This window comes from Osmerus eperlanus, chromosome 23 (genome assembly GCF_963692335.1).
Source record: "Osmerus eperlanus chromosome 23, fOsmEpe2.1, whole genome shotgun sequence".
In the NCBI taxonomy this organism is placed as follows: domain Eukaryota; kingdom Metazoa; phylum Chordata; class Actinopteri; order Osmeriformes; family Osmeridae; genus Osmerus; species Osmerus eperlanus.
This window is the reverse complement of record NC_085040.1, coordinates 12,250,440-12,271,367: the sequence shown is the minus strand read 5'-3', so window position 1 is coordinate 12,271,367 and position 20,928 is coordinate 12,250,440. Positions and strand designations below refer to the sequence as shown.

Here is a 20,928-nt window from a genome sequence, read left to right as displayed (position 1 = left end):
GACAGAATCAGTGTTCTTTGTGCGCCAATCCTTGGAATCAGATAAAGCACTCCAATGTGTTCATGCTTCAGTTTTTGTGTTTCAGTATTACTAATTAGGGATTTAGCTATTATATATGATAGTTCTAAGTACCACCTTTCATTAGAGATAACAATTATGAAAAATAATACCTTTTTATTTGACCTTGACCTTGGTTACAAAGGGTCATTTTGGAGTCTCCAAAAGACCCTTTTAGAAAATTCCTGGATGTACTCTTATAAAAACATGTGTCAAATATGAATATATTGTGGTATTATGTTTGACTTTTGATTTTAATTGGGTAAGGCTTCAACCTGTGGTCCAATTTAGTCTTCCAGATAATACCTACCACCTCTAGGCCTATTCAGGCCTCTGTTTTCAAAACAAAATCTAGGCGGAAATAGAAATTTTCACTTTCCTTGTGTTCAAGCTTCTATTACTCAACACTAGAAGGACTGACAGGGGTCCTGACAACAGGGGACATAACTTCAGAGTGTCAGCTTTCAAAAGAGATCATTTACATGCATGTACTCCAAATGGTTCAAGAACAGCTTCCAATTTACTTTGGGTATGCTGTTTAGGCGTTTTCAGGCAAATTTAACAGGAACATGAAAAGGTTAAGTGGAAATTAAGTTTTTGTGGCGAAAAGTGAAGCTAACGGTGGCTAACTTGCTAGCCACAGTCAATGACGCTACTTACGTCACTAACGTCACGAAAACTTGCGTGACTACCTCTAGCAGAACATTAGTTTAGCAGCTCGTGCTACTTACGTCACTAACGTCACGAAAACTTGCGTGACTACCTCTAGCAGAACATTAGTTTAGCAGCTCGTTAACTTCTGGGAGATAGCTAAGCTAACTGCTTTACTGCAAGGCAGCTGCAGAAACGCCACAAGCAAAGAGCCCAGGATGATAACTACTTACTAATTTTACTTTGTGATATGACACACAATTGTGACGTGTAATGTACAATATAAGATGATTTTATTAAGGAAGTACATCTACTTTCGGAAACAGTAGTCTACTATGTCACTGAAGTATTAGCATCATGACATTAGCCTGTGTTGCCCGGGCAACACATACTACAGTGGTTTATGATGTAGCGTTATCTGTTTTCAATCGTTAAAATAAACATTCCTCACATATACATTTTCGTTGTAGGATTTATTCTGACATGAGTAAACGATTTGTTGGTGAAATTACCATTACCTGTGGTTTCAAACCAGTGTAGCTCACTGCAACGCTGTAGCTTACGCGAGACACACGACAAAAACATCTAACTTACACAGCTGTTTAGGAAGTCAAACGGCGACAGAACATGTTCGGCACTCCCCTTACTTAAATCAAAAGTCTATCTAACTACTAACCTGAACTTCATTGCCACAGCCTAAACTTTGTCAATCTGTTCATGAAAATAATTAACCGTACAACGGAACCTAAACCGTACAACGGAACGTTAAATCCAATTCAACCAACGCAATCGCTACCAAGACGAACACAGCAGTAGTAGTAGGGAGGACAAACGTTCTGCTCTCAATGTAATCACAACGGAGTTCCAAGCGTCAACAAATGCAAAACTGAACTTATTGCTCATTTAACATTGTGATAAAAAATACAATTGTGATATTTAATGTACAATACGATGTACGCTGATATTATTAGTACGTTTACTTTAGAAAACAGTAGTCAATTTTCGCTTGTTCACTGAGGCGTTAGCATAATTAGCCTCTGTTGAACGATATATACGATAGCGGTCTGTGATACATCCGTTTTCAATCGTTAAAATAATAAACATGCCTCACATAACGATGAACGTTTTATGATTTATTATGACATTATATTACTAGTAAACAATTCATGGGTACAATTGTCTTTATATACCTGTAGTTTTAAACCAGTGTAGCCCACTGTAATGCTGTACGCGACGCGGTTTAGAATTCTACTGCTGTTTAGGAGCCAAACGGCGACAGTAAAATCTCGGCACTCCCCTTACAAAAATAAAAATTCCCAGATGAGTTTTTCAATTGGTGAATCAACCTTTCACTCAAATTAGAGCCAATCGCTGTGTGATTACCATCCCGTATGTGGCACAGAGGTTTTCCCATTTTAAGAGGTCTGTAATTGGCTGAGAGTACTAACCTGAACTTCAATGCCACAGCCTCAATTTGATGTCATTCTGTTCGTGAAGGTCTCCTCTACAGGACTGTGAAACTGCTCCTATTTAGTGCCCCCCTCCACCACTGCCTTTCCAGCAACTCTTTGATTCCTTCCTCAGCTCCTGACTGTATTCCTTTTCACAATACTGTACCGTAGTAGTACAATTTACCGGGGCAGCTTCTCCACACAGGGCTATATCGCATTTTGCGTTGTTACTGACAATGATCGCTACCAGTGAGCTTTTTATGAATGAGCGATTTTCCACTAAATAAATGTCAAGCTTATTTACGTTTTGGGGGGCATATTTTCAGTTAGCAGATGGTACTGTTTGAATCGCGATTCCATCTTCTACTGCCGGGTAACGTCGTAGAATAATCTTCAAAGGGGGTTCTTTATTAATGAATGAATGCAATGAGTAGGCTAAATGCATGAAAATATCACGAGAAGGGAAAAACTTAAAAGGAAGTTTAAGTCATAGAGATTAGGTCAATTTGTAAACCGGTCTGCCAAATGTATTCGTTTTGATTCAACGATGAGGCTGCCTCTTGCCTCTTGGGGAAATGAGAAGACATCCATTTCATTCTACACTTCACTCGTATTTTCAGTTGTAAATGAGCAGCAAAAAAAAATGCTTTTAAATCTATGTAATATTTATAAATAATAAGTATGCATTTTTATATAAAATACAGAAATATCAGTTGTAAAAATGTCATTAAAAAACGGACCCCTGTCCAACCGACGCAAGCAAGCACACCCTACAATTTCCCCAGAAATTGTACCCTCTCTAGTTTTAGTAAGCTTGTACAGTTTTTTTTAGAACGTTCTGTTTTTGTTTGTTTTTCAGATCACCAAGAAGCTGGCTGGCAGTATAGGGGACTCCGCTGCATGGATGTCCAACATCGAGCTTGGCCAGGTTCTGAACAGTGTTCTGACGACAGGTGAAGGTGCAGGGCTGGAAGAGTTGTGCCAGGGAATCATCACACGTTATGAGAATGCTGGACAAGCTGAGCCTGAGGCTATCTATGTTGACCGGGACTGCTGCAGCCAGTCAGGTGGGATGCTGAAATTGTTACTTTATGAAATATACATTGCAGATTACAGTATGTAATAAACTAAAGTTAACTAGAGAGGGTACAATTTCTGGGGAAATTGTAGTTTGTGCTTGCTTGCGTCGGTTGCACAGGGGTCCGTTTTTGAATGACATTTTTAAAACTGATATTTCTGTATATTTTATATAAAAATGCATACTTATTATTTATAAAGATTACATAGATTTAAAAGCATTTTTTTTTGCTGCTCATTTACAACTGAAAATACGAGTGAAGTGTAGAATGAAATAGATCTTCTCATTTCCCCTGCAAAAGGCATCCTCATCGTTGAATCAAAACGAATAAATTTGGCAGACCGGTGTAAAAATTGACCTAATCTCTATGACGTAAACGTCCTTTTAAGTTTTTCCCTTCTCGTGATATTTTCATGCATTTAGCCTACTCATTGCATTAATTCATGAATAAAGAACCCCCTTTGAAGATTATTCTACGACGTTACCGGCAGTACTGTAGATTAGAAGATGGAATTGCGATTCAAACAGTACCATCTGCTAACTGAAAATATGCCCCCCAAAACATAAATAAGCTTGACATTTATTTAGTGGAAAATCGCAAGTTCATAATAAGCGTCAGTAACAACGCAAAATGCGAGAAGCTGCCCCGGTAAATTGTACTACTACGTTACAGTACTAGACTACTGCTGTGTTTGTCTTGGTAGCAATTGTGTTGGTTGAATTGGATTTAACGTGCCGTTGTATGGTTTAGGCTGAAACAAAGGTGGACATGTCATGACGATAACTTGCCGACGAGGATGAGATTTGAACTCACGCATGCAGAGCACAATGGATTAGCAGTCCATCGCCTTAACCACTCGGCCTCCTCGTCATTTACAGCACTGGGCCCACGGTGGTGAAAGAACCTTCCATTTCACAAAACATGGAGAAAAGCAGGTGACGACAGGCACAATTGTGAAAAGGAATATAGTCAGGAGCTGAGGAAGGAATCAAAGAGTTGCTGGAAAGGCAGTGGTGGAGAGGGGCACTAAATAGGATTAGTAAGGGACAGAAGAATTTCAATTGACAAAGGTGGACATGTCATGACGATAACTTGCCGACGAGGATGAGATTTGAACTCACGCATGCAGAGCACAATGGATTAGCAGTCCATCGCCTTAACCACTCGGCCACCTCGTCATTTACAGCACTGGGCCCACGGTGGTGAAAGAACCTTCCATTTCACAAAACATGGAGAAAAGCAGGTGACGACAGGCACAATTGTGAAAAGGAATATAGTCAGGAGCTGAGGAAGGAATCAAAGAGTTGCTGGAAAGGCAGTGGTGGAGGGGGGCACTAAATAGGAGCAGTAAGGGACAGAAGAATTTCAATTGACAAAGGTGGACATGTCATAAAGATAACTTGCCGACGAGGATGAGATTCGAACTCACGCGAGCAGAGCACAATGGATTAACAGTCCATCGCCTTAACCACTCGGCCACCTCGTCATTTACAGCACTGGGCCCACGGTGGTGATAGAACCTTCCATTTCACAAAACATGGAGAAAAGCAGGTGACGACAGGCACAATTGTGAAAAGGAATACAGTCAGGAGCTGAGGAAGGAATCAAAGAGTTGCTGGAAAGGCAGTGGTGGAGGGGGGCACTAAATAGGAGCAGTTTCACAGTCCTGTAGAGGAGACCTTCACGAACAGAATGACATCAAATTGAGGCTGTGGCATTGAAGTTCAGGTTAGTACTCTCAGCCAATTACAGACCTCTTAAAATGGGAAAACCTCTGTGCCACATACGGGATGGTAATCACACAGCGATTGGCTCTAATTTGAGTGAAAGGTTGATTCACCAATTGAAAAACTCATCTGGGAATTTTTATTTTTGTAAGGGGAGTGCCGAGATTTTACTGTCGCCGTTTGGCTCCTAAACAGCAGTAGAATTCTAAACCGCGTCGCGTACAGCATTACAGTGGGCTACACTGGTTTAAAACTACAGGTATATAAAGACAATTGTACCCATGAATTGTTTACTAGTAATATAATGTCATAATAAATCATAAAACGTTCATCGTTATGTGAGGCATGTTTATTATTTTAACGATTGAAAACGGATGTATCACAGACCGCTATCGTATATATCGTTCAACAGAGGCTAATTATGCTAACGCCTCAGTGAACAAGCGAAAATTGACTACTGTTTTCTAAAGTAAACGTACTAATAATATCAGCGTACATCGTATTGTACATTAAATATCACAATTGTATTTTTTATCACAATGTTAAATGAGCAATAAGTTCAGTTTTGCATTTGTTGACGCTTGGAACTCCGTTGTGATTACATTGAGAGCAGAACGTTTGTCCTCCCTACTACTACTGCTGTGTTCGTCTTGGTAGCGATTGTGTTGGTTGAATTGGATTTAACGTTCCGTTGTACGGTTTAGGTTCCGTTGTACGGTTAATTATTTTCATGAACAGATTGACAAAGTTTAGGCTGTGGCAATGAAGTTCAGGTTAGTAGTTAGATAGACTTTTGATTTAAGTAAGGGGAGTGCCGAACATGTTCTGTCGCCGTTTGACTTCCTAAACAGCTGTGTAGATGTTTTTGTAGTGTCTCGCGTAGGCTACAGCGTTGCAGTGATACACTGGATTGAAACCACAGGTAATGATAATTTCACCCACAAATCGTTTACTTGTAATCTAATGTCATAATAAATCCTACAACGAAAATGTATATGTGAGGAATGTTTATTTTAACGATTGAAAACAGATACATCATAGACCACCGTAGTATGTGTTGCCCGGGCAACACAGGCTAATGTCATGATGCTAATACTTCAGTGAAATAGTAGACTACTGTTTCCGAAAGTAGATGTACTTCCTTAATAATATCATCTTATATTGTACATTACACATCACAATTGTGTGTCATATAACAAAGTAAAATGAATAAATAGTTATCACCCTGGCCTCTTTGCTTGTGGCGTTTCTGCAGCTGCCTTGCAGTAAAGCTATAGTTAGCCTAGCTATTGTGATGGCATTTTTTGATATAGTTACTAAGAATGTATTTTTAATAGACTGAGGTTGTGTTTAAACAAATGGATGTTGCAGTTGGTCTTAAGGTATTTATGGTGTTGGGTTATGATGCCTGATTGAGAAGCTAGTGGCACGGAGGTTGGGGGATGTTTGAGTTCTGTGGCCTAAAGGGAGATGGGTCAGTTGATCTAGCAGCCCTGACCTTTTGGCCGAGGAGATTGTGTCCTGTGTCCTGTTTGTGTTTCATTAAGGGTATCTTTACTGTCCTCATTTAGAGAAAGAGCTGTGACATCAAAAGACTTTGGTCACTTGACCTGGGGGGTTATATTGTCTTAACTGTCACTGAGCAGTGCTGACCAATCACAGAGTTCAGAAAAACCATTTGATCTAAAGTTTATATAAGGCAGGGTTTTAGGGTTGTTCTGGATCACTCTGGCGAACGACCTGTGGCTAGCACCTCCTTTGTTATGACTGATCACAAAGTACTTTGTTAAATCATGATCTGTATAAGCAAAATAAATTGTAATAAACCCACATCTCTTGACTACTCAGATCTACACAGTGCCGCTTGAATTTCTACCATTACACTTGGTGGCCAGTAGGGGGATCCTCGTTGGTCTACGGCGTTCAGCAGGCGGCTCCCCTCGGCGAATTGATCTTCCGGCAAAAAGCCGCCTTTCCTTCCGCCATGCGTGAGACAGCAGGGCCAGGGGGGGCGCCCGTTGGACGTTTTGTGGCTGACGCGGGGTCTTCAAAAGAACCGGTGAGATATTCTTTTGGTTACTGTGTGATATTGAATTGTCTAAATGTGTGTGTTTTTTTTAGGCTATTGTCAATAATTCGGTTAAGTAAGTAATTGGGCAGAGGTAAAACTGTCCTGTACGTGTAAAGTCGTACGAATTAATAAGGTAAGGTTGTTGAACCTACCTTTTACGTGAAAGTCGTAAAATAAATGTCTGCAGAAGTGTGTCGACGGACACACACAGAGGTAGTGTTGTTGACGAACAAACACATAGAAGGAGATAAATTCACATGTTATATCGTGTTATGTGTCTTTTTGAGACCCTAAGGATTAGAATATGTTGGGTTAGTGATAGTTTGAGAAATTGTATTGGCATTGGTGCAGTTCTTATTTATTAACGGCCTAAACGTGATTCTAAGTTCCGAGAGAAAAGTATACTTGTGAGGAAATCAGCTGTGTGAGTGAGTGTTTACAAAGGGTTTGAGTCCCTGAAGGTGGAGAACAAAAAAGATAGGATGTATCCTGAGGGATTTTCAAAACAAAGGTTTGAGTTTTGTGTTCATTTTTGTTTTATATGTTTTTTGAGGTTAAAAGAAGTATGACTAACTAATGGTGTCTATTATTCAAGCTATATACAAATTACAAAAATCAAAATTTTAATTACTTTTCGAAATTTTAATTATTTTTTCGGTTTGAATATTTGTAATTTTAAGATTGTGCAGTTATTTTCCTTGAAAGTTGGGAAGTCGGAATTTAATAGTTTTTAGAAACGAAAAGGAGTAATTGTGTCTTTATTTTCCGTCGTTGGTTATCGTTTATGGATTGTAATTCTGAAAATGAATGGTCTGGAGGCAGAATTGACCTGTCCAAACATCGATTACATGAAGCAAAAGTATGGTAACGATAGTTTATTGCAAATGCAAATATGGATTGATAAATGTGGATTTTCGAGTGTGGAGTCGTTTTGTTTTAAGGACCTTATTGTATTGCGAAATGGGTTCGTGGAGAGAAATAGATACACAATTTTTTTTGAAGTGGAGAAAAGAATAGATTTTAGCCTGATTGGAGAGTTTTTTTTTCTGATTGGATGGAGATAGGTAGAGGGATAAAGAAATATTAGGACAGAATAGTGTGGGGAATTTTTCATCTATTTCCCCACAGATTCACGATTGAGATTTTCTGGCTGTTCCGCAAACAAATTTCGCCTCATCCGCAGCCAGGGGTGTTGCGGCAGGATGCGCGGGCGCATGAGGGTTTGCGGGAATGCGAGAACAGAATACGAAGAGGTCAGACATTTGCCATTTCTTCTGACAGCCGGTTATATCTAGGAAAAGTCAAGAAAGTAGGATCCTGGAATGTTTTTTATAGATTTGCTTTGGATTCCCGCAAAGATTGAAGCTTGTGCCTTGACTTGCAATTGCCATTGTGTTTTTAAGAAGGAAAGGTTAAAGTCCTCTCCGGAACAAAGGGTTTGAGTCCCTGTTGTGTTTGGAATAAGCGTGTTGTGGGCTATGGTCAAAGCTGATGCAGAGCGTGTTGACATGCTGTTGAAAACATGTAGGCCAACACGAATTGCTAGGTATGGTCAATCCAAAATGCGTGCTTTAACTGTGGGAATTTGAGCAAAATGTACGTGAATGTCCGGAGATGTGTCATCACTGTTGAAAGTTTTTTTTTTGGAAATTGTGAGCGAACTCTCAAATCAGAGGGGTTCGTGACCGGAAGTTGAGTTCCGAACTGGTGACGTACAATGTTTATCGGTTATGACACTGTTGGTAGAAGAGAGACGATTGACTTGTTATATTGTTTTACAACTCTGTGTTAACCGTAATGCTAATGTTAATTCTTTGACTGAATTCTCCACTTGAAAAGAGGCGCATGCGCTTGAGCCTAGCGGAAGTTGATTTTTTCGGTGAAGCTCATTCTGCGTGCAGTGCCCACACATGAGTGCAAAAAAAAAAAAAAAAATTCACTCATTTTATTGAGAATTTGACGTTGAATTGAGAAGTATATTGGTTGGGAAAACAGATGTGTGTTTCTGTTTCTTTGTCGAACTTAAGAAAATAGTGTGAGTTGCCATACTCTTGATTTGGAAATTATGTACAGACCGATGTTCTATATTATGAGCTTGATTCGTTATTGAATAACGCGCTGGAAATTTAGTGTTTGGGTAGGATAATTGGTAAAAGGCCAGTTTTGGCAATAAAAGCGGTATTCATAAAGAGGGTTATGATAACTTGGTTTTGAAATAATTTGGGAAGACTCATTAAGTCTGATAAATTGTGGTGTGATGGTTGTGCTAAGTAGCTTGTTCTGGACTGCAGCCAAAGCAAGTTATGAAGTTCTACCTATCTAACCTATATAGAAATATAGATGGGGTATAAGTTTGGCTAATGGTTACATTAAGAACATTTTATGGTCTATGTTTTATTTTGGAATCATACAGATTAAATTCTGGTTTAGGGTAGTGATGCTGGTTTTCTACATGTCTTGGAAAAAGAGAGATTTGATTTGGTGAATTTAAATACAGAAAAAAAATTAAAAGGGAATCTGAAATTTAAAGGTATTCATTTGAACTGTTCCTAAAGGTTTTTGAAGAAAAGATAATAAGAGACTAAAAGTTGAGGTTATTCGTAATTTGGCTGTTTTCTAAAAAATAGTTTTATTTTATACAAATTGGTTCAAAGGTTGGTTGCTTCAGTGTAAGCTTGTTAATTCATAAAAGGGAAAAGAGTTAAAATATGTACTGATAGTTAAATACATCATTGGTGTTACATATGATTTTGGGAAAGGTATGGAAACAGGAAGTTTCTTAGTTTGATCTGGGACACAACTTGCTGTATGCAAATGTGGAATTCACTCTAACAATTATGATTATTCCACAGGGAAAATGCTAGTGCTGATACTAGGTGGAGCAGTTTCTAGATTGCCTGAATGCATTGATGAACTAACTAGAATATGTTTTTGATGTTGATATGTTTACAGGAAGTGATGAGATGATGTTGCTATGTCCGGATGAGCCTAACTTGACAAATTTGGGCTTACAGGACTCTTTTGAGGAAAATTGTTGTGTGACCTTGATACAACATTTGTTACAGGTTCTTTAAGGGAAGCGCAGGCTTCTTAGAGAGGAAGAGATGACGTTTAGGAATTTATGACTGACTGATGACTGACTGATCCAAACAGAGAGTGACTATGGGGGTTTTATGGTTTTATGAATTTAGCTTCAGTAGTTTGGATTTGTGATAGGATTGTGAGGGTTTGATATGATATTGCTGAGTTGAAAATATTGGACTGTATTTAACCCAGAGTGAGAATTTTGTTTTGTTTGAGTATATTTGATAAGAATTACAGAATACAGCGGACAGGTGGAGAAAGGAATGGTGGAATGGAGATTCGAACTTGGACAAATCCACAAGAAAATGCGTTTTGGAAAAAGGAAGGATATGAGAATAAAAAATGGAGGTTGTATGGTCTGCATAAAACATTTATCTTGAGATTTTGCTAAGTTAACACATGGAAAGATCATGCCTCTACAGTTTGTGTGATATCAAGAAGAATGCATTATTTTAGCATACAAGAGGATTTGTAATGGATGCATAGTCATTTTGTTAATACTTCATATGTGGGACAAGTATTATGAGAAAAGGAATTTAAACACGATAAGCTTCACAGTTAAGGTTAGAGAAACCATTTGGGTATTGATAGATGGATTTTGTAGAGTTCAATTTTTGGAGAAGTGATACTGTTTAATGATTGTTGATGGGAAGAAGTTTTAGACTTCTCAGGGGCTCAGTGATCAAGCTTTTGTTAATTTAGATTATTCTTCGATGGGATTTTTCTTTGAGGTTATGTAATGATAATGGGTCACACTTGTTTATGGAAGTTATTTTGGTGTTGATAGGATTCAACATTGTGTTAATCACTTCAGTTGAATGAGAGAACAGAACTTTGAAGACTAAGTCAGACGACAAGAAGTCAGTTACCTTTAACTGACCTCTGTGAGAATGTGCTTGTTTATCACTGTGCAACCTTTTTGGAGTCTATTTTGTGTGAGATTCACAGGCAGGTGAAGGAGGCTATTCCTATGACTGGACCGCTGCATGATTTGATACCAGATGACTGGATCGTGGTGAAGGACCTGAAACGCCTGGTAAAACCCAAGGTGGACGGGGCCATACCAGATTCTCCTGACGACCAATTCGGCGGTTAAGATCGAGGGGAGAGCAATGTGGATACACGCTAACCATTGCAAGCGTGCACCTTGTCTGGAGACGGAAGCATTGGATACGCGTTCTGCGTAGTACCAAGGAAATTTCCGAGCTGTGCGCAAAGTGCAGTGTCGTTGAAAGTTGCCCCAATTTGATCGTCATTTGCAATCGATTCGACTAGACTACACCACCTGACAGAAGTTTGCCTACATTCAACTGAAGATGGCCACTACGGATGCACGACCATGGCATCAGTTCCGACAACCTGGACTTTGTGGTATACGGGGTGCAGTGGGTTTTGTCTTGGGAATAGCATTTCTTATTGCTCTTATTGTATTTTCGCTTTTGTATTTTAATAAAAGTATGCATAATTCTGATGATACTATGACAATAGATCCAATGACTTCAACTGTTTCACCTGCAACGTTCCAGATGTTGAAAAGTGATGAGAGAGAGGTTGTAGATGAAATGGAATCAGAGATGGAGTTTAATTCTTGGTATAAGTTAGCAACATATTCAGTAAAACAAGTTTTAGGCGAAGAACACCCACCATGTGTGTATTGCCAGCCACTTAAGGATGTTCCACTGATTATGCCAGCACCATTTAATTCAACTAGTTGTTATGATTTTAATTACCATCGAATTATTTCAGGTGACATAGATAAATTGATAAGGTCGGAACGGCGGGAGACAAATGAAACCGCAGCTGGACCTCTTCGCCGAGCCCACGGCCGAGAGGGGTCGTCGCAGGCCAACATTTCAAAGACGGCCTTTACGATTCGACGATTCTTGATCGCTCTTTGGCGGTCGAATTAGGGAGGCGTCCTTAGAATAATTTGTCCATGCAATCACGTAAGCTGTAGGCAAGTGCTACTAACACACATTCCGTGTTTTACTCATGAGCACACGCCACACAGACCTGCAACTTGGCAGAAGGGTCCGACCGCGGTTTTCTCTGACGCCTGGCCAATTCTCCCGCTGAGAGGGATCGCCAATCGTCGAATCGTAAAAGGCCGCACGCGCGCGGTTGGACCTAAAATAAAGTGGACGAGACGAGGTCGGAGAGACGCGTCGATTTCATTTGTCTCCCTTCGTTGCGACCTTATCAATTTAATATAGGTCAACGTTGCCCGTCTCATTTCGAGGGCCGCCGCACGGCCGCTTGGCAGACGGGTCCGACCGCGGTTTTCATTTGTATGCCGCCGTTCCGACCTTATCAATTTAATCTAGGTCAACGTGGCCCGTCTGATTCCGAGGGCCTCCGCACGGACGCTTGGCAGACGGGTCCGACCGCGGTTTCTCTGAAGCCAGACGTCACACTCATTCTACCGCCGAGAGGGGTCGCTGATTGTCGAATCGTAAAGGCGTCATTAGACTCAGGAGAGATGTTGGAGGCGTGGATCTAACCTTGTCAAGGTGAGAGAGCCCAATGACGCCTACCTAATTCGACCGCCGTAATTGACAACGCAGACACTGCGGTGGGTCACAACGACCCGCGGACAGCTCCACCTAGTGTTAACTAGTGATATAACCTGATATATAAACTTCTGGGGTGGGCGGCGGGTTCATAATTGACAACGCAGACACTGCGCTGGGTCACAATGACCCGGAGACAGCTCCACCTAGTGTTAACTAGTGATATAACGTGATATATACACTTTGACAACGCAGACTTTTTTTAGTTTTAAAGGTTTTATTCACAACGGACACAACACAAGAAAGGCGTGGGGCCTAGACCCCACTCACCCAACCGACACTGACCGCACAAACCCCAATCCCAATAAACACATGATAGACACCACAATAAACCATCGCCCTTCCCATCCCCCACACCCCCAGCCCCTTACACACACAAAATAACCTAACGCAGACACTGCGGTGGGTCACAATGACCTGAGGGCAGCGCGAGTGTTCCTCCTAGTTTTAACTGTTGATATTATGTGATATACCCCTCCCCTACGTATCTACGTTTTTGTATTAGGAAGAGTCGCACCGACACGGCGGTGACAGGGTTAATACAAAAATTATATATTTTTTTTTTTTATTAGGTAAAAGTATCGCTACACGACGGTGGGTCACAATGACCCGAAGGTAGCACAAGGGGTAGGTATAGTTATCGCAACACGACGATGGGTCACAATGACCCGAAGGTAGCACAAGGGGTAGGTATAGTTATCTAGAAGCCTGGTAACAAACATGCATTTGAATCAGGTGTGTTGGAGCCAAGAAACCTCTAAAAACATGCAGGACAGGGTTAAGAACCACTGATCTAAAGCATGCTGGCCTGAGGACAAGGGTTGAGAACCACTGCCTTAGACCGTCTCAGTGCCCGCTGGCTTGTTGAAGAACCATATCAACTGGTTCATAAGCCCAAATGCCCATTTGACATGATAAAGGTGTGTCCTCGTTCTGTGTCCTTGTTTGTTTGTGTGTGGGTGTGCAGTAAGATTCTGTTGTTGGCTATGAAGAAGTTTCCGTAGTGTAGTGGTTATCACGTTCGCCTCACATGCAAAAGGTCCCCGGTTCGACACCGGGCGGAAACACGTCCCCTTTTATCAGCAGTCTCGTAAATAATTGATGTATTGTCGACAGTTACGAGTTTGTTGGAGTACCCTGGTGCCACATGCTCCGTCGTTTTCTGTAGAGCTTGGTAAGGGTCCAATCAGGTCTAACGCATGCAGAGCAGGGAAACCTGAGGTCCAGGATTGGGAAAGGTTGCTTTGGACAATCTCATTTGTTGCTAGCTTGCTGAAGAAGAGTATCAACTAGTTCATGAGCCGAAATGCCCATGTCAAGATTTTAAATGTGTGTCCTTGTTCTGTTTCCTTGTTACTTGCGTGTTTGTGTGTGCACTGGGCTTCTGTCTTTCAGGAGTTGGCAGTTTCCGCAGTGTAGCGGTTATCACGTTCGCTTAACACGCGAAAGGTCCCCGGTTCGAGACTGGGTGGAAACTTCTGCATCTTTCCTCGGTTTTCGTCCAATGGCTATCCTCTCGAGAGTAGTTAATGTCCCATGTAGTCCCAATGTCCCAAGAAGTCCCATGATTCAGTGGAGTTGAAATGTCATTCTTTGAAATGGGAAGTCAGCTACCCTGGTGCCACTTGTGCGGATTCGCCTTTTAAGCCGTTCCGTTGTTTCTACCAGTCGGTAGAATCCCGTTCAGCAAGATTATCATGAATGTCATGGGCCAAGGACCTTTGTTACTTCTGAGACCTTCAGACCAGTCGTTCGCGATCCTGGTCCCACCTGCCCTGCCCTGCATGTTTGAGATGTTTCCCTGCTCCAACACACCCAATTCAAATAAGTGGGTCGTTATGTAGCTCTCTAGAAGCCTGGTAACGAACATGCATTTGAATCAGGTGTGTTGGAGCCAAGAAACCTCTAAAAACATGCAGGACAGGGTTAAGAACCACTGATCTAAAGCATGCTGGCCTGAGGACAAGGGTTGAGAACCACTGCCTTAGACCGTCTCAGTGCCCGCTGGCTTGTTGAAGAACCATATCAACTGGTTCATAAGCCCAAATGCCCATTTGACATGATAAAGGCGTGTCCTCGCTCTGTGTCCTTGTTTGTTTGTGTGTGGGTGTGCAGTGAGATTCTGTTGTTGGCTAGGAAGAAGTTTCCGTAGTGTAGTGGTTATCACGTTCGCCTCACATGCGAAAGGTCCCCGGTTCGACACCGGGCGGAAACACGTCCCCTTTTATCAGCAGTCTCGTAAATAATTGATGTATTGTCGACAGTTACGAGTTTGTTGGAGTACCCTTGGCCCCGTTTTTCAAAAGTAATCCACTAGGATTTTGGATAACGGATTGGATCAAATCTTGAAAATGGGTTTTTCAAAAGAAAAAACGGATTACATAATCGGATTAGATCACGTAATCCAATCTTGGTTTTGATCCGGATCAAACCTTTAGTTTGGGTTTTTCTGAACTTTTTTGTAGGATTTGGATCACTTTGATCCAAAAAATCTGGATTAAACTGATCCCATCAGAAGGGTGGATTCAGCGTGGATTTCATGCCCAAAATGTAATGAAAACTTTTAAAATGTATCAAATAATACTATATTTGGATCATGCAGTATCTGACAAGATATCCTATTTATTCATAAGGTTTTAATTTTATTTGTACATCCGTCAGGCTACAGTGATTAGGTAGGCTTTAAGGTATTCAGCCTTTCAGTATAGGCCTACAGCAAAGTAGAAAGAGTTTGGCCTCATAAAATAATCCCCCAAACAGCTGTAAAAATTGACCAAAAACAATACATTTTATTCTGTCACTAATTGACATATATATATTCATCGCAATCGAAAATATTTTTGTTTTTAGAATATTTATTAGTGATGCATGCAATGATTACAGAATAACCAAATAAATGCAAAGAATGGCAATCACTGATTTTTTAAATCCCAAACAAATCCAAATCAGAAATAGTGTCTAACTATTGCGTCCCTTGTTGCACGTCCTGTTTGCTCGTTCTGGCAGAATGCAGGAGGTTGGTTAGGGTCTCCAAGGGGCTCAGGTGCTTTATTGTCAGCACAGAGAGGGACATTGCGCTTAGTAGCGATGTTGTGCAGGACAATACAGGCAAGGGTTATGTTGCATGCTTTCCGTGGTTCCGCTCTCAGGTAGTTAAGGCATGCAAAGCGCCTCTTAAGAACTCCATTTAAACGCTCAATTGCACATCTTGCTCTGCAATGAGCAGTGTTGAAGCGTGCCTGCGCCGGTGTATTTGCTGTTAGAAAAGGAGTCATCAGCCATGGTAGGAGTGGGTAGGCACTGTCTCCTAATATTATGCCATCCGGTCGGTTGGTTTGGAGGTCTCTATATAGAGCGCTTTCCCTCAGGATGCGTGCATCATGGACAGACCCAGGCCACTTGACAACGCAGTTGGTGATGATGAGGTCAGCATCACACACAATTTGGACATTGATGCTGTGCCTCCCCTTTCTGTTTATTAACTCCCATTCATTCTCGTGAGGTGCTTGTATATGCAGATGTGTGCAGTCGATTGCTCCAATAGTATTGGGCATATTCCCCAAAAGAAAAAAGCTGCGCTTGGCCTGGGCAATCTGGTTGTCCTTTGGAAAAGAAACAAATTCATTGACCAGGCTGGCCAGTGCGATTGACACATCTCTCACCACATCACACACAGCTGATTTCACCACTCCCATATAGTCACCAACATTTTGATAGAAAGTCCCACATGCATAAAATCGGAGAGCAATGAGGATCTGGTCTTCCACAGACAGACCGTGACTCCTTTGGGTTCTGTGTTGAAGTTTTGGCCTGAGAAGGTTCACAAGGTACTCTATATCAGCCTTCCCAAAGCGAAACCGGACATACAGCTCCTCAGTGGTGTATTGCTCCAGTGGCTTGGTACGTTCAACATACACCCTTTGACGGTATCCTCTCCTGGCAAAGTGGTGGTGGCGGTGGACAACACCTGCCATTTCACTGTCTCTCTGTGAATCCTCTGAGAAAGGCTGATTTATATGGCTGTGTAGTTGGTCTTTTCAAACACACCTATTACAACTGATTGGTTTTGTCTTGTGGAACCATGGACTCAAGAAGCTGTAACTTCACTGCTGCTGAAACCAATGCACTACTAGAGGGTGCCATTATGGAACAATAGTGGGAAGTTTTAATTCTGCTAAGGATACCAACAAAAAGAAAAATGATGTTTGGATTTTAATCACAGAAAATGTGAATGCCATAGGGTCTGGCCAGAAGAGGACCACAGACCAAATCAAATTGCGGTGGAAGAATCTTAAGGCCAGGGCAACAAAGCACCATGCTGAAGCCAAAAACCCACAAACAGGCAACAAGCCATTTAAGAGGGGAGATTACACAGATGTGGTCCTCGACATCATTGGAGGTGAGAAGTCGCAAGCTCTCCATGGTATTCAAGGTGTTGTAGGGGATGGCGAGCCTTGGATTGAGGAGGAGGAGAATCTGCCAGTTCCTCCTGAGGCTGATCCAGAGCGCGTATTTATATTGGATCTCAGCTCTGTTCCTGAGGAAGAAGCTGGATCCTCATTGGTTGAGCCAGTGGTAGTTGCCACAGGATCTCAGAGGAAAGGCTTGAAGCGCCCTTCACCAAACAAAGATGATGATTACAAGGCACTTCTGCAAAAAGAGACTGAAAGGGCAGAAGCACAGCTTCGTCTGGCAGAGGAACAACTGACTCTGACCAAACTGCAGCAAACCAAGGCCAGACTTGAGATCCGCCTCCTAAAGGCTACGCTCAGACAAGCTGGTCTCTCCACATCAGATGAGGAAGTCTGAAATTATTGTGGATTATTTGACAGTCTTTTTTTTTATTCAATACATCTATATTTGAAACTTGTTATAAATATCCTCAATGTACAGTGTTTGTGTTGTAGGTCTCAGATGAGCGGACTGCTGGAAGAGGATGGGGTGGGGGTTTTCTTGTTTTTAATTTTTTTTAAATGTGTGTGTTTTCATTTCAAATAAAAATAAACTTATATTGACCCCACACTGGCTATTCTACTTGTTGCTCTTTATATATGGTTCTACATTGTGATTTCCTATCCTGTTTGAGCACTGGTTATCCAGATTTGGTGATCCTGAAAAGTTCCTATCCGGATCAGATTGATCCAATACGATGTTGCTTTGAAAAACTGGCTCAAAAGTAAGATGGATTACGTGATCACGGATCGCAAAAAAAAGGATTACTAAATCCGGATCAATTTTATCCGGATTGAACCTTTTGAAAAACCGGGCCCTGGTGCCACATGCTCCGTCGTTTTCTGTAGAGCTTGGTAAGGGTCCAATCAGGTCTAACACATGCAGAACAGGGAAACCTGAGGTCCAGGATTGGGAAAGGTTGCTTTGGACAATCTCATTTGTTGCTAGCTTGCTGAAGAAGAGTATCAACTAGTTCATGAGCCCAAATGCCCATGTCAAGATTTGAAATGTGTGTCCTTGTTCTGTTTCCTTGTTACTTGCGTGTTTGTGTGTGCACTGGGCTTCTGTCTTTCAGGAGTTGGCAGTTTCCGTAGCGTAGGGGTTATCACGTTCGCTTAACACGTGAAAGGTCCCTTGTTCGAGACCGGGCGGAAACATGTCCCCTTTTATCAGCAGTCTCGTAAATAATTGATGCATTGTCGACAGTTACAAGTTTGTTGGAGTACCCTGGTGCCACATGCTCCGTCGTTTTCTGTAGAGCTTGGTAAGGGTCCAATCAGGTCTTACACATGCAGAGCAGGGAAACCTGAGGTCCAGGATTGGGAAAGGTTGCTTTGGACAATCTCATTTGTTGCTAGCTTGCTGAAGAAGAGTATCAACTAGTTCATGAGCTGAAATGCCCATGTCAAGATTTTAAATGTGTGTCCTTGTTCTGTTTCCTTGTTACTTGCGTGTTTGTGTGTGCACTGGGCTTCTGTCTTTCAGGAGTTGGCAGTTTCCATAGTGTAGCGGTTATCACGTTCGCTTAACACGTGAAAGGTCCCCGGTTCGAGACCGGGTGGAAACTTCTGCATCTTTCCTCGGTTTTCGTCCAATGGCGATCCTCTCGAGAGTAGTTAATGTCCCATGTAGTCCCAATGTCCCAAGAAGTCCCATGATTCAGTGGAGTTGACATGTCATTCTTTGAAATGGGAAGTCAGTGCCACTTGTGCGGATTCGCCTTTTAAGCCGTTCCGTTGTTTCTACCAGTCGGTAGAATCCCGTTCAGCAAGATTACCATGAATGTCATGGGCCAAGGACCTTTGTTACTTCTGAGACCTTCAGACCAGTCGTTCGCGATCCTGGTCCCACCTGCCCTGCCCTGCATGTTTGAGATGTTTCCCTGCTCCAACACACCCGATTCAAATAAGTGGGTCGTTATGTAGCTCTCTAGAAGCCTTGTAACGAACATGCATTTGAATCAGGTGTGTTGGAGCCAAGAAACCTCTAAAAACATGCAGGACAGGGGTTCCCTGAGGACAGGGTTAAGAACCACTGATCTAAAGCATGCTGGCCTGAGGACAAGGGTTGAGAACCACTGCCTTAGACCGTCTCAGTGCCCGCTGACTTGTTGAAGAACCATATCAACTGGTTCATGAGCCCAAATGCCCATTTGACATGATAAAGCCGTGTCCTCGTTCTGTGTCCTTGTTTGTGTGTGTGTGGGTGTGCAGTGAGATTCTGTTGTTGGTTAGGAAGAAGTTTCCGTAGTGTAGTGGTTATCACGTTCGCCTCACACGCGAAAGGTCCCCAGTTCGAGACCGGGAGGAAACATGTCCCCTTTTATCAGCAGTCTCGTAAATAATTGATGCATTGTCGACAGTTACAAGTTTGTTGGAGTACCCTGGTGCCACATGCTCCGTCGTTTTCTGTAGAGCTTGGTAAGGGTCCAATCAGGTCTAACGCATGCAGAGCAGGGAAACCTGAGGTCCAGGATTGGGAAAGGTTGCTTTGGACAATCTCATTTGTTGCTAGCTTGCTGAAGAAGAGTATCAACTAGTTCATGAGCCGAAATGCCCATGTCAAGATTTTAAATGTGTGTCCTTGTTCTGTTTCCTTGTTACTTGCGTGTTTGTGTGTGCACTGGGCTTCTGTCTTTCAGGAGTTGGCAGTTTCCGTAGTGTAGCTGTTATCACGTTCGCTTAACACGCGAAAGGTCCCCGGTTCGATACCGGGCGGAAACTTCTACATCTTTCCTCGGTTTTCGTCCAATGGCGATCCTCTCGAGAGTAGTTAATGTCCCATGTAGTCCCAATGTCCCAAGAAGTCCCATGATTCAGTGGAGTTGACATGTCATTCTTTGAAATGGGAAGTCAGTGCCACTTGTGCGGATTCGCCTTTTAAGCCGTTCCGTTGTTTCTACCAGTCGGTAGAATCCCGTTCAGCAAGATTACCATGAATGTCATGGGCCAAGGACCTTTGTTACTTCTGAGACCTTCAGACCAGTCGTTCGCGATCCTGGTCCCACCTGCCCTGCCCTGCATGTTTGAGATGTTTCCCTGCTCCAACACACCCGATTCAAATAAGTGGGTCGTTATGTAGCTCTCTAGAAGCCTTGTAACGAACATGCATTTGAATCAGGTGTGTTGGAGCCAAGAAACCTCTAAAAACATGCAGGACAGGGGTTCCCTGAGGACAGGGTTAAGAACCACTGATCTAAAGCATGCTGGCCTGAGGACAAGGGTTGAGAACCACTGCCTTAGACCGTCTCAGTGCCCGCTGACTTGTTGAAGAACCATATCAACTGGTTCATGAGCCCAAATGCCCATTTGACATGATAAAGGCGTGTCCTCGTTCTGTGTCCTTGTTTGTGTGTGTGTGGGTGTGCAGTGAGATTCTGTTGTTGGTTAGGAAGAAGTTTCCGTAGTGTAGTGGTTATCACGTTCGCCTCACATGCGAAAGGTCCCCAGTTCGAGACCGGGCGGAAACATGTCCCCTTTTATCAGCAGTCTCGTAAATAATTGATGCATTGTCGACAGTTACAAGTTTGTTGGAGTACCCTGGTGCCACATGCTCCGTCGTTTTCTGTAGAGCTTGGTAAGGGTCCAATCAGGTCTAACGCATGCAGAGCAGGGAAACCTGAGGTCCAGGATTGGGAAAGGTTGCTTTGGACAATCTCATTTGTTGCTAGCTTGCTGAAGAAGAGTATCAACTAGTTCATGAGCCGAAATGCCCATGTCAAGATTTTAAATGTGTGTCCTTGTTCTGTTTCCTTGTTACTTGCGTGTTTGTGTGTGCACTGGGCTT

At 42.2% G+C, this 20,928-nt stretch overlaps 8 non-coding genes across 8 annotated transcripts; 6 read left to right on the top strand and 2 right to left on the bottom strand.

The window, feature by feature from the left end:
- Positions 1-4,334: 4,334 nt before the first annotated feature.
- trnas-gcu (transfer RNA serine (anticodon GCU)) lies at positions 4,335-4,416 on the bottom strand. Its single transcript has one exon. It is a non-coding gene; the product is annotated as a tRNA-Ser (tRNA).
- A 226-nt stretch (positions 4,417-4,642) lies between these two features.
- On the bottom strand, positions 4,643-4,724 carry trnan-guu (transfer RNA asparagine (anticodon GUU)). The gene has a single exon. It is a non-coding gene; the product is annotated as a tRNA-Asn (tRNA).
- An 8,960-nt stretch (positions 4,725-13,684) lies between these two features.
- Positions 13,685-13,757, top strand: trnav-cac (transfer RNA valine (anticodon CAC)). Its single transcript has one exon. It is a non-coding gene; the product is annotated as a tRNA-Val (tRNA).
- A 1,075-nt stretch (positions 13,758-14,832) lies between these two features.
- On the top strand, positions 14,833-14,905 carry trnav-cac (transfer RNA valine (anticodon CAC)). Its single transcript has one exon. It is a non-coding gene; the product is annotated as a tRNA-Val (tRNA).
- A 3,731-nt stretch (positions 14,906-18,636) lies between these two features.
- Positions 18,637-18,709, top strand: trnav-aac (transfer RNA valine (anticodon AAC)). The gene has a single exon. It is a non-coding gene; the product is annotated as a tRNA-Val (tRNA).
- Positions 18,710-19,382: 673 nt separating this feature from the next.
- On the top strand, positions 19,383-19,455 carry trnav-cac (transfer RNA valine (anticodon CAC)). Its single transcript has one exon. It is a non-coding gene; the product is annotated as a tRNA-Val (tRNA).
- A 337-nt stretch (positions 19,456-19,792) lies between these two features.
- On the top strand, positions 19,793-19,865 carry trnav-aac (transfer RNA valine (anticodon AAC)). Its single transcript has one exon. It is a non-coding gene; the product is annotated as a tRNA-Val (tRNA).
- A 673-nt stretch (positions 19,866-20,538) lies between these two features.
- Positions 20,539-20,611, top strand: trnav-cac (transfer RNA valine (anticodon CAC)). Its single transcript has one exon. It is a non-coding gene; the product is annotated as a tRNA-Val (tRNA).
- Positions 20,612-20,928: the final 317 nt, after the last annotated feature.